This window comes from Suricata suricatta, chromosome 2 (genome assembly GCF_006229205.1).
Source record: "Suricata suricatta isolate VVHF042 chromosome 2, meerkat_22Aug2017_6uvM2_HiC, whole genome shotgun sequence".
Classification (NCBI taxonomy): domain Eukaryota; kingdom Metazoa; phylum Chordata; class Mammalia; order Carnivora; family Herpestidae; genus Suricata; species Suricata suricatta.
In genome coordinates, this window is record NC_043701.1 from 127,260,083 (window position 1) to 127,273,546 (window position 13,464).

The following is a 13,464-nucleotide window of genomic DNA, read 5'->3' on the forward strand; positions in this document are numbered from 1 at the left end:
GATTATGTCCATTGTCCCCATATTGATCTATAGATTAAATGCAATTTTAATCAATGTTACTTTTGTTATTGTTTCTAGAAACTACCAAGATCCTAAAATTTATTTGGGAATGAAAAGGATCTTGAAGTGCTTAAATAGTTTGGTGGCAGGGGGAGGAAGTATAATTTGGAGGGCTTGTTGCACTTGACTTGAAGACCTTCTGTAGCTCTACAACTACACAAATTATGACAGTATGGACCTGACAGCAGGACAGCAGGATAAACAAATGGGTTAATGGAGCAGAATGGAGAATCCAGAAATTGTGCACATATATTGTCAATATTTTTGTTAAAACACCTCAAGATAATTCAGTGGGGAAAGAGTAGTAATTTCAACAAAAATTGTTGCAACAACAGAGTACAAATATGGAGAAAAATGTGCTCTCATCCCTACCTGACCCAGAAATTACTTGAAAAGAAACGTGGAACTAAATATGTAAGTTAAAACTAAAACATAAAATTAAAACTTCTAGAAAAACACATGGGAAAAAAGTCTTTGTGATTTTGAGTAAGTAAAGATTCCTTGACAGACCAGAAAAAAATGGTAACTATAAGGGAAAAAATTGATAAATTAGATTTAATGAACTGAAAAATTTATACTTTTTAAGAGACTCAGATAAATAAATGAGCAAAATATAAAATTGGAAAATATTTTCTAAATACATATCTGCAAAAGGACTTGTATCCAGAAAATGTGAAGCAATTAAATAATCAAACATATTTTTTTAACAAATGGGAAAAAACATGAATACTGACTTCGTAAAAGAAATTATGGCTAAGGAGCATGTGAAAATATACTCCATATTTTTGATTATAAGAAAATTAAGATTATAATCATAATATGCTACTACTTTATACCTAAATGAAATACAGATATAAAAATAAAAATATTGATGATACCAAATGTGGGGAAGAATGTGATTCAATTGGAGTTTTCATGCATTGCAGGTGTGAATATGAAATGATAAAACTTCATTGGGAAAGCCTTTCAATTTCTCATAAGGTTAAACATACTCTCACCTGCCCTATGACCTAGCAGTTCAATGACTTAGAATTAGAATTAGAATTATATAAGAAATGAACACAGATCTCTATAAAATGCATGCAAAAATGATTATACTTACTTTATTCATAAGGCCCAAGCTGCAAACAATTTGAATGTTATCCATTAGTAAGTGCATAAATGAATTTATATCATACTCATATGCATTTATATTTATATTCCTACAATGGAAAGATCAAGTTTGTATTTGAGCATGGAGGTATTAAGAAATGACTGCAAACAATATGAAGAAACTTTCTGGAGTGATGTCAATGTTCTTCATCGTGATTGAGATGGTGATTGCACAAGTATATATGTATTAAAATTCATTATGCCTAAAATGCAAACTCAAAATGTGTACATTTCATTGTTTCTAAGTTATACCTCATCAGGATGATTGAATTAACAAAGGAAACTGAAAACCATTGTTCTCATAAAGTGGAGAGAAGATATTACCTCTAAGAAATGAAAAAAAAGTCTATGTTAAGGGAATACATATAAAAATTTAAAACTTTAAAAATTATGGATAGAAGTGTGTGTGTGTGTGTGTGTGTGTGTGTGTGTGTGTGTTGCTTATGTGAAGAGAGAGAGAAAGAGAGGGAAGATGAGTGAGAAAATGGATAAAAAGTTTGAGAAATAAAATTGTGGAATCTCTTTGGTAACTAGAATAAGATTTAAAAGGCTAAAAGAAATGGCAATAAAATTAGAAAACCAGCTCAAAACATAAATCAACCTATTGAAGATGGTGCTGGGAGAACTGGACAGCAACATGCAGAAGAATAAAACTAGACCGCTTTCTTACACCATATACAAAACAAAACTCAAAATAGATGCAGGACCTGAATGTCATACAGGAAACCATCAAAACCCTAGAGGAGAAAGCAGGAAACAACCTCCTTGACCTCAACTACAGCAATTTCTCACTTGACACATCTCCAAGGGCAAGGGAATCAAGAGCAAAAATGAACTATTGGTGCCGGAGTCCAGCTCCAGCAGGTCCAGGGTTCCCTGAAGGATGGACAGTGTCAGCGAGAGAGAGTGAGAGAGCCTTGAGTTTCTTTCTGATCACCAGGCAAGCATCTCTGCTCTGTCTGATTCTTTAGCTTTATTTATGATGAGACATACAAGGAAGCAGAAAAACAGTACATGACTTCTCATAGATAAGATTTACAAGTTTCCAGGACATGGATTCTGCAGAAGCTACAATTCTAGTAGTAATGATTGTCATAAAAAAAACTTAGCTATAGGCACTCATGCTATCATATGGGAAGGGCAGGTATTTTTTAAGACCAAGATATACAAAAACTCAGGTATAGCACTAAGGGAGCAATTTTTAACCAAGAGGCAAAGAGCATTGTTTAGTAAAGGTCAGTTTTTTATGAATAAGGATCATTAGGTTGTTTATAACTTTAAGAGAAAGTTCTCAGAAAAACAGGATTCCCAGGAGACATAAGGCCTGCTCTCACAGTCCCAAAGATTATTTTATTGGAGTAGTGACTTTGCAACTATGTCCAGGCCTAGAAAGTAGTAAGTTATCAGTTAATTGCTCCGCTGGGAGGAAAATTGTATGTTGCTTGCCTTAGTCACATTAGGATGTATCTCGTTTACTCATCTTTTCCCTGACCAGGTGCAGTCACACCTTAGGGACAAGCAGAGGGACAGGTTGCTCCTGACACTAATCAGCAAAACACTCTGAGGTTTGGTGCCCAAGCAGAAATGAAAGTTGCAAGAGGGTAGATTTTGGTCACTGTCTGGGGGCAAGAGACTATGCAAGTTGGCTGCACACTCATCATGAATTTTAACTCAACCAGTAACTTCAGACAGCTCCCAACATATTGGAACCTCATCAAAATTAAAAGCTTCTGCACTGCAAAGGAAACAATCAACAAAACTAACAGGCAACTGACAGGATGGGAAAAGATAGTTGCAAATGACATATCAGATAAAGGGTTAGGATCCAATATCTGTAAGGACCTCACTAAATGCCACACATGAAAAACAAATAATCCAGTGAAGAAATGGGCAGAAGACATGAATAGACACTTCTCCAAAGAGGACATCCAGATGGCCAACAGACACATGAAATGATGCTCAGAGTCACTCATCATCAGGGAAATACAAATCAAAACCACATTGAGATACCACCTCACACCGTTCAGAGTGGCTACAATGCACAAATCAGGAGACTATGGATGCTGATGAGGATGTGGAGAAATGGGCACTGTCCTACAGTGTTGGTGGGAATGTAAACTGGTATAGCCACTCTGGAAAACAGTGTGGAGGTTCCTCAAAAAATTAACAAGAGAACTCCATGACCCAGCAGTAGCACTGCTAGGGATTTACCCCAAGGATACAGAAATGCTGATGCATAGGGGCACATGTACCCCAATGTTCCTAGTGACACTTCCTACAATAGCCAAATCATGGAAAGAGCCTAAATGTCCATCAACTGATGAATGGATCAAGAAGATGTGGTTTATATATACAATGGAGTACTACATGGCAGTGAGAAAGAATGAAATCTGGCCATTCGTGGCAACGTGGATGGAACTCAAGGGTGTAGGCTAAGTGAAATAAGTCAGGCAGAGAAGGACAGATACCATGTGTTGTCACTCATATGTGAAACAGGAGAAACTTAACAGAGGTCCATGGTAGAGGGGAAGGGGAAAAATAGTTAAGGAGAGTGAGGAAGACAAACCATAAGAGACTCTAAAATACTGAGAAAAAACTGAGGGTTGATGGGGGAGAGGGAAAAGGAGTGATGGGTATGGAAGAGGGCACTTGTGGGGAAGAGCACTGAGTATTATATGGAAGCCAACTTGACAATAAACTATAAAAAAAGTAAAAAAAAATATCAACCAGTTGATACAAGAGCAAAGAAATAGGGGAGAAGATATTTAAAGAAATTAAGCAGAAGGACTCCTGCTGTTATAACAGACAAGTAACTCCTCCCAACACTCCCACTGAGAATAACTATAAAAGGTGTATCAAAATTTTAAAATGAAACAAACTAAGATAAAAATAGAAAGAAAAACTATAGGAGCGCTTATATACAATTGAGTTCTTTTTGGTAAAAGTGAAAGTTTATTCTACTCAAATTTATACTCTTAATACTAAACCACTAGTTTGATGAATAAAGTTATGTTTTATAATCAAATCTTTGATTTGTGATGGGGAGTTATTAGGATAACTTTAGAAACATAATTTATACAAGTTTCTACCTGAGACTTATCTTTAGAGGCAACCAAATAAATGCTAAATATATATACTTAGAAGAAAGCCCCTTGCTCAGTCTGAAAGTAATTTGATGATAAATGGTGGGGAAAAACATTTCTGCACACCGTATACATGTACACATACTTGTAATAATGTTTAAAAAATATTAAGATAAAATAGTAATGCCCACTTTGGATTATGTATACATCTTCTATGTGCTCAGAAATGAATTCTAATCAGGATTTTAAAAAGAGTATTTCCTTTTAAAATATATAGCACTTTCACTGAAACTGACTATCTCTGTCTCCAAGCCAAGGCAATTTGAAACAGTCTGTTTGATAAGTGTCTTTAGTAGAAGAACCCAATTTCCTGGTTACATTGCCTTTCAATTAATCAAAAAAAATCTCAAAGGAAGAACGATATATTTCTGAGATAGAATAAAGTAACTAAGAAAAGTTGGATCAATTACCACAGAGAGTCTCAGCAAAGTTTCTAAAGAGAAATTCTTATAATTAACTTTTCAACACTGATGTAATATCCACACTTTCCAACTTATCCTCTTCCTTTCAAGAGCATATGCTCTATGCTCAAATCTATTATAAATGTATGTAACCAGGATGATCCATTTTATTAACCTAAGGTAAACATAGTCACAGTTTCAAATTTTTCTTTCAAGATCTAATACTAGTAAGTCCTCTCTTTCCCTTTTGTATCAATGCCAGTCAGAAAGTAAAAAAATATGCAAGAATCAAAGAACTTTACTGTCTGTCTATCATCTATCCATGTCTGTCTATCTATCCAATGAATTGCTGTTTTGATATGAATGATATTGACAAGTACCATAGGTTTTCAAAGAGAAAAAGATATTTCCCAGGGTGAATATTAACTATAATTAGGTCTCATATTGGAAAGCACAGTTTGATTAATGAGATTATGAATAAACATTTATAAATAAACAGAATTTATTTGCTGAAACTGTCTTCTAAAAGAAATTTTTCTGCTTTCCCAGAGCAGAAAGTATTTAATTTTTTAATACTTTTTATTCAGCCCACTAATGGAGCATTTGAAACAATAGGTATTAAATGACTGTTATTTATGAAGAACTTAGTTTTATAATATGACACTTCAAAATGATCCTAAACTGTGTACCATAAAAATGTATCCATTTGATAGGGGCTAGTACAAATTCCAGTTGTTGGTATGGGCATTTTCTTGGAAATATAAAATTGTTTATCCTAAGAATGCAGTTTTTTCCTTTTCTTTATCTATTTATTTTTTTCAGATGATGATCTCTATTTTAATGAACATTATAACAAAATATAGCATCAAATTTATAACAGATCAAGATTTTTTAAGTTTACTTAAAAGTCTTCATGGAGTGACCAATGTTCTGAACAACGAAATAGAAATCCCTTAGTTAATGCAACTGTTAGCTCAGTTGAAATTTGATAAAACAAAGAAATATTCAGTGTTCTCTTCTATCACTGTTGGTAACGTTCAGTCCATTGAAATAATACTTAGCTGTAGGCTTTAGAACTGACAGTCATTTCTCTGTTAATAGAAATTTGAAGATGTACCAGTTCGATAAAAGTGAATTTATCTAGATGAATCATTTTTGCAATTTAGATATTGGTATTTAATGAGGCATGGGTTATAAAATTTAAAACACTTTAAAATCTCTTACAATTCAAAGATTCCTGCTTGGACGGTTATTAAACTATTGTCTTTCAGCTGCAAACACACCTTTATGTGCATTGTGGCGCTGGGCCTGGGAGTCTCCTCTGCCAGAGTCTGATTTATGCCCGTGTGCACTGGAGAGAGATCAGAGGCAAGAGGTGGGAGAAGAAATTGCTGTTTTTAGTTACTTTTTCTTGTTGTAGTCATCCCAGTAAAGGCCTGTCCTACAAACAGCAGTCGAGTCTGATTTCATCCTCCCTATTCCAGAATGGGCCTACCATACCCTTCCGATGTACCAGCAGTGAACTCATGGGATGACAGAGCCCCAGACCAGCTCCACTGCTACCTTTCTGTTCTGATAACTCCAGACTTCTCTTTTATTCCCCAACCCTAGGGGAATGAAGCTGCTTCCTGAGGTTCCTATTTATTTTTTTAGATAGATTTTTTAAATGTTTATTTATTATTGAGACAGACAGAAACAGAGTGTGAGTAGGGGAGGGGCAGAGAGAGAGGGAGACATGGAATCCAAAGCAGGCTCCAGGCTCTGAGCTGTCAGCACAGACCCCAACATGGCACTCAAACTGGCAAAGGCAATCATTACCTGAACTGAAGTCAGACACTCAACTGACAGAGCCACCAAGGTACCCTGATTTTTTAGCCTTTTAACATCTATTTTATAATTCTTTATGGTTCTCTTTTATATATTTTGCATATTTACATAAATTGTTATATATAATGTTTATCTGTTCAAACAGCTTTCTGTGAGAGCGAGGGAAAGAGACACAGAGACAAAGAGATTTATTTTAAGTATTTGGCTCAAACAGTGGTGGAGACTAGCAGGTCAACATCTGCGAGTAGGCCAGCAGGCTTGAGATCAAGGGAAGACCTGTTGTGGTTTTAATCTTCAGGCTGTCTGCTAGCAAAATTACTTCTTGCTTGATGGAGATCAGTCTGTTGCGTTCAGGCCTTCATCCAATTGCATGTGAAGCCCACCCACATCAGAGAGGAGAACTGCTTTACTCAGAGTCCAAGATTTAAATGTTAATTTCATCCAAAAGCCACATGATGGAAGCACCTAGAATAATATTTGACCAAATAAATATCTGGGCACCATGCTTAGCCAAGTTGACACATAACATTAAACAGCTCAGGTAGCAAAGTTTTCTTAGTTTTGACACCAAAAGCATGATACACACACACACACACACTCTCACACACACACACACACACATAAAAAAGATAAACACATTTCACAAAAATTAAGAACTTGTGCTCTTCAAAATGACACCATCAAAAGAATAAGAAGACAAGCCATATTTTGAGAGAAAATATTCCTAAACTATGAATCTGAAAAAGGAATTGTAGCCAGAACTCTCCAAATTTAACACTAGAAGAACAAATATACCATTTAAAAAAAAGGGGGATGAAGATATTTAAGTAGGCATTTCAATAAAGAAGATACATAGATGATAAATAAGCATATGCAAAAGTTAATGATTGAGTAAATGCAAATTAAAACCACAATGATACAACACTACACACCTATGAGGATGGCTAAAATTAAAAAAAGCACCCATTACCAAGTGGCAGTAAGAATTTAGAGCAACTGGAACTTTCATAAATTGATGGTTGAAATGAAAGATGGCATAGAAACTTTGGAAAACAATTTGGCAGTTTCCTATGAAATTGAAAATACCTTTACACTATGACAGGGCAAACCCATTCCAAGGTATACACTAAAGTGAAATTTTGTATGAAATTTTGTTCATACAAAAATGTGTAGTTAAAGATTTAGTGAGATATATTCATAAGAACCAGATATTCATGAGAAATAAAAGTTTCCATGGACTGCATAAACAAACTGTGTTGTATCTATGCAATAAAATACTACTGCTCAAATAAAAAGACAGGGACTAATAATATATGTAGTATGGATGAAACTAAAATATGCATTATATGTAATGAAAGAAGTTTAAACCTAAAGGCTCCATAGAGTATGAGTGTTTGTATAACATTCTTGAAAAGACAAAAATATGGAGACAAGATACAGCTCGCTAGTCACAGATGATGGGGACTGGGGAGAAATTGACCTAAAAGGTACATAGGAGTATTTGGGGGGTAATGGAACTGTTGTTTATCTTGATTGTGGTCTGAATTTTCCTGTATGTAAGTTTTGCCTTAAATATGGAAATAAATGTTTTGTATTCTTTCTATGATAGTGTCATTTTCAACACAACCCCTTTAGGATGGAGGTTAATTTATATCAAACCAAAAAGAAAATCTTATAAAAATATAACTTTATTAAGATTTTTAAATATCTAGACATATTTTTACCTTAGTTTACTCCATATACAACTACACACACTGAGGAATCATGATGCCAAGTATCTTTAAAATATTGCAAATAGGTTTCAGAGTTTTGATTGTATTGAAAAATAAAGATCATATCATAAACTATATTTTACCCAAAAGGCTGGCATTCAAAACAATCATAGAATTTCTTTTAGGCTAAGACTTTCCCTTTATTATACTGTTATTATAAACTTATTTGAAAAAAGTAGACAAACCTGGACAGTGAAGAATAAATTTATTGTCTAGTGCATATTTTCATTCACTTTAAAATAACATTTGAGCATTGCTATCTGACAGTTTTATTCATCAATATACTACGGTATTTAGTAAAAATGATGAGGCATGCAGAACACTTTACTGTAATGAGTGGATACTGCGATTTTTTGAACTTTATATGTAAGTCATTCAGTCTTATTAGCATGTACTTTTCTGAAAATATAATGAAATGAAAGAATCTGTAATTTTTAAGTGGTGCAGTAAGCTGAAAAGTTATGGTTTAACAGGAGAGTTCTTTCAATTTTATTTCTCAGAAACCTCTTCTGTACTACACTGGTCACCCCATTAAATCTTTTCTTAGCGTGTTTACTTCCTTTCTGCATATTATTAAGTACATTATTGATTATTTATTGCTTCTTCCATCTCATAAGGATGTAAGCTTCAGCAAAACAGGACCTTATTGTTTTTTTGTTTTTGTTTTTATTTTGTTTGTTTGTTTGTTTGATAGTAAAGCACCCAGCATGGAGTCCAACAAGAGGCTTGAATTCACAACTGTGAAATTAAGACCTGAGGTGAGATCAAGTCAGACCCTTAAGCAACTGATCCACCCAGGCACCCCAAGACAAGACTTTGTTTCTTTTGTCCATTATGGTATGTGGGCACAGTGCCTAACATACTTTAAATGCTCAAAACACAATTTTTGTTTTGGTTTGTTTTATTTTAGATTAAAAGAGAGAATTGTGATTACATTTTAAATATTTATTTTAATTCCAGTATAGTTAACATATAGTGTTAAATTAGTTTCAGGTGTACAATATAATAATATGATTACCTTTTATATCCATAACTAGATTATTAATTATACCTTTTTGGGTGTACAATATATATGTTTAATTTAATCTTAGTCTAACTTTAAATATTATACCAACTGACCCATAGTATAAGGAACTTTAATAGTATACTTGCGTTTCCTTGCTTCTATCTTTTGCATTATTCTTATCATACATTTTAATTTTACATATGTTGAAAAACCCAATTTGCTATATTTGCTCTAACAGTGAATCATATTTTAAGTGACCATAGATAAGAAAAAATATTTTTTTAATTACTGCAGTTTTCACCATTTCTTGCACTTGCCATTTCGTCATGCTTACCATATTGTTTTCTGTCTGCAAAAAATTCTTCTACCATTTATTGTATATCATGTCTGCTGGTCATAAAATGTGTTTGCTATATTTTTTCTTCTACCTGTTTAAGGGAGGCCTTTTATCCCCCCAATAATTTGATTATGATGTATCTAGGTCTTTATTTTTTTTTTTCTTTTTACTGTTTATTCTGTTTGGGATCTTATGAACTTGGATCTGTGGCTTAGTGTCTTTTATTAATTTTTCTAAATTCTCAGTAATCATTTCCTCAAATATGTCTATAGCCCAGTTCTCCCTTACCTCCTTCTGGAACACCTGCCCACATCTTAAATGGCTTGATACTGGTCCTCACCTCTTGAATGTTGTCCTTTCTCCCTCCTCTCCTCTCCACTCCTCTCCTCTCCTCTCCTCTCCTCTCCTCTCCTCGCCTCTCCTCTCCTCTCTAGTTCTCTCCCCTCTGCTCTCCTCTCCTCCCCTTGCCTCCTCTCTCTTCTCCCTTCCCCCTTCCTTCTCCTTTCCTTTTCTTTCATCTCCTCTCCTTTCTTTTCCCCTTCCTTCCTTCCTTCTTTCCTTCCTTCCTTCCTTCCTTCCTTCCTTCCTTCCTTCCTTCGTTCCCTTTGTATTTCAGTTTAGGTGATTTCAATTGGCTTACCTTTAAGTTCACTGATCCTTTTCTCAGCTTACTGCACTCTCCTAATGTGGTCATTGAGAAAATTCTTCATAACTGATGTGATGTGATGTGATGTGATCTGTGTGTTTATTTCTAGCATTATTATTTCAGTCTTTTTAATAGTTTCTATCTCTCAGTATTTCCAGTCTTAATCTATTTATACATGTTGTCCACATTTTCTATTAAAACCATTAGTGTATTAATCATTAGATATTTTAAAATCCTTGACTGGTAGTTTCAACATCTGGGTAACTTCTGAAATAGGTTGTATCAACTGCATTATCTGTTGAAAAAAATTTTTGGTTCTCTTGTTTTGATATGACTCCTGAAATTTTATCTTGCATGCCAGACATCAGGTGTTAAAAGACTAAGGTAAATACTATAACCAGACATGGGTATGCCTCTTTTTCCTGAGGGCAGTTAGTCTAGGAATTTCAGCCAACCTACTCACAGTAGACTGCACTTGGTAGTAGTACTAAGTAGTAGTTGTTTATACCAGGCCTGAGTTTTGTTCTTGCTCCCATCACAGATGGTATGCAGTCTGTGTACCACATACTTCAAACTCCTCCTGTAGTAGGATATTGAGTCTTATATATAGTGCGGGGCCTTGTATAGTGGGTGGATTCTCATTATTCTTGCTGAACCCTCTAATTTCAACCTACATTCTCCATAGATCAGGTCTCTGTACTTTTGTACTTTTCTAGGGAGTAGTTGATACTTTTGCTTGATAATCTGTGCTATGTTATTGGTGGTGGCAGAGTGAGGTCTGTTGGTTCTCCTGGTCTATCCTCAGTCTTAGAAAACCCTGAGTACCTGGGCTTTGTGTTTGGATGCTGCTCGATTCTTCCAAGGGCATCTACTGCTATTGTTATTGTTTCTATTTTAGAGTGGCTATGTTTAAAAAACCATGGTGCAGTAAGCAAGACATAAGGTTAGCAAAGGAACAGGATTTTGTTCCCCATCTTCAGAAAGTTTCCTTATACAAAGGGATATGAAAAAATGGAAGCATTTAACAATAGTCAGATCCTTGATGGACTCTCTTGAATTTAAGTAATGCTTAACAATCTTAAGAATGCTTCACAACAATGCATATTTTGAGGCAATTATTTTATTTTCTCATAAAATATTTTAATAATAGCATCAGAAGAGCAAGATGTTTCAGAGAGAGATGTATTAGTTCAATGACATATAACCTCTTCTGCACTTCTGAAAGCAATAGAATCCCAAGAGAAATATCATGGTTAAAAAAATAAATTTAAGATTATGGATGGTTGCAGCCCTCAGAGAATCATGACCAGGAAATGTTTGTAAACAATGGCATTAGAAAAAAACATCTGTTTAGTTATTTTGAAGAAGGAGACTTTTTGAATAACTTAAACTGTCCTGCTGGAGCATGAGTGGAAAAGAAAGATTGATAAATTAATCCATATCTCAAGGATAGCTATTTGGTTATGTTAGAGTGAGAATGGCTATTCCCTTAACTTGGTCTTCCCATTATTTGGTGTGTCCACATTTGAGCCTGAGCAGATGTGTTTTGTGTTCTCAAATTCTCTGTCCTCACTTATTCTATGTAGTAGGAGAAGACCTACCTTGCTTGATTCAGGGCATAGAGATAAAACCTTGGAATTTCATTAGCATAAGTATTGGTTTTTCTGTCAAACATATATGTTTCAGTTATTTATTGTGTGTAAAAACATCATCTGAGAACTTACTGGCTAAAGAAAGAAATATTTATTATTTCCTAAGATTTTATATTTCAGGATTCAGGCAGGTTCTTCTACTTTGGGTGACATCAACTGAGATCACTCAATCACCTACATTTACTTGTGGCTGTACCTAAGTCTAATAAAGCTTTACTGACAGTTTGACAGAATCATTTCCTCTCCACTTGGGTTCTCTTTTTATATGTTTTCTCCTTATTCAGTAGTACAACATAATTTTGTTTACAACATCATATCTGGCTTCTCTAGAGAAGAGCAGAACCTGACAGGCCTCCTAGAAACCAAATCTGAAAGTGGTACTGCATTCTTCTACTATAGTCTACTAACAAAATAAAACTACAACACTGTGCAGACCCAAGGGGAGGAAAGTAGACTCTGCTTTATGATGTGTAGAACAGCATGTGTATCAAGGAAGGAAGGGATTAATGGCAGCCATCTTTTAGAACTATATGCTAGAAAGTAAAAGTGATGTTAGTAACAAAAATAAAATAGGCTCAACCCACTGCTGAGATGGTCCTTAGAAGAATCTCAGCCATTACTCCCCAGATGACTTTAAGGAACATTTTAGAGTCATTCTTTTTTCTTTTTTAAAAAAAAGTTTATTTATTTATTTTGAAAGAGAGCAATCATGTGCAAGCAGGGCAGGGGCAAAGAGAGAGGGAAAGAGAGAATCCCAAGCAGGCTCCACACTGTGAGCACAAAGCCTGATGCAGAGCTCAATCCCATGGAATAGTGAGATCATGACCTGAGCCACAACCAAGAGCCCAATGCTTAACCAACTGAACCACCCAGGTGGCTTTAGAGTCATTCTGTTTTTTTTTTTTAATTTTTTATGTCTTTATTTAATTTGAGAGAGAGAGACAGAGAGTGAGTAGGGCAGGGGCAGAGAGAAAGAGGGAGACACAGAATCTGAAGGAGGCTCCATGCTTTGAGCTGTCAGCACAGAGCCCAACATGGTTTGAACACACAGACTGTGAGATCATGACGTGAAACAAAGTCTGACGCTTAACTGACTGAGCCACCCAGGTGCCCCAAGTCATTCTTTTTTTTTTAAATTTTATTTTATTTTATTTTTTTTACTTTATAAAGTTTCATATTTTTTTAACATATGCAATTATTTTCCATCATTTACAATACAGTAGTTACAATGACACTCCAAACAGAAAAGCAAAGTAAAAAATTAAAACACCAACTTCTATTTCATGTAATTAGACTTATACAGAAATTAGAAGGTTAAGTAACAACTAGTTAATCACCTAATTTCACAGCTATCTGAAGTGGCGATCGTTATATAGCAGCTTATCTATGATACATTCAAGATAAATGATACAATATATTACTTGCCCATAAGCTACAACACAGCCTGCTTAATACCTTTCCTTAAATT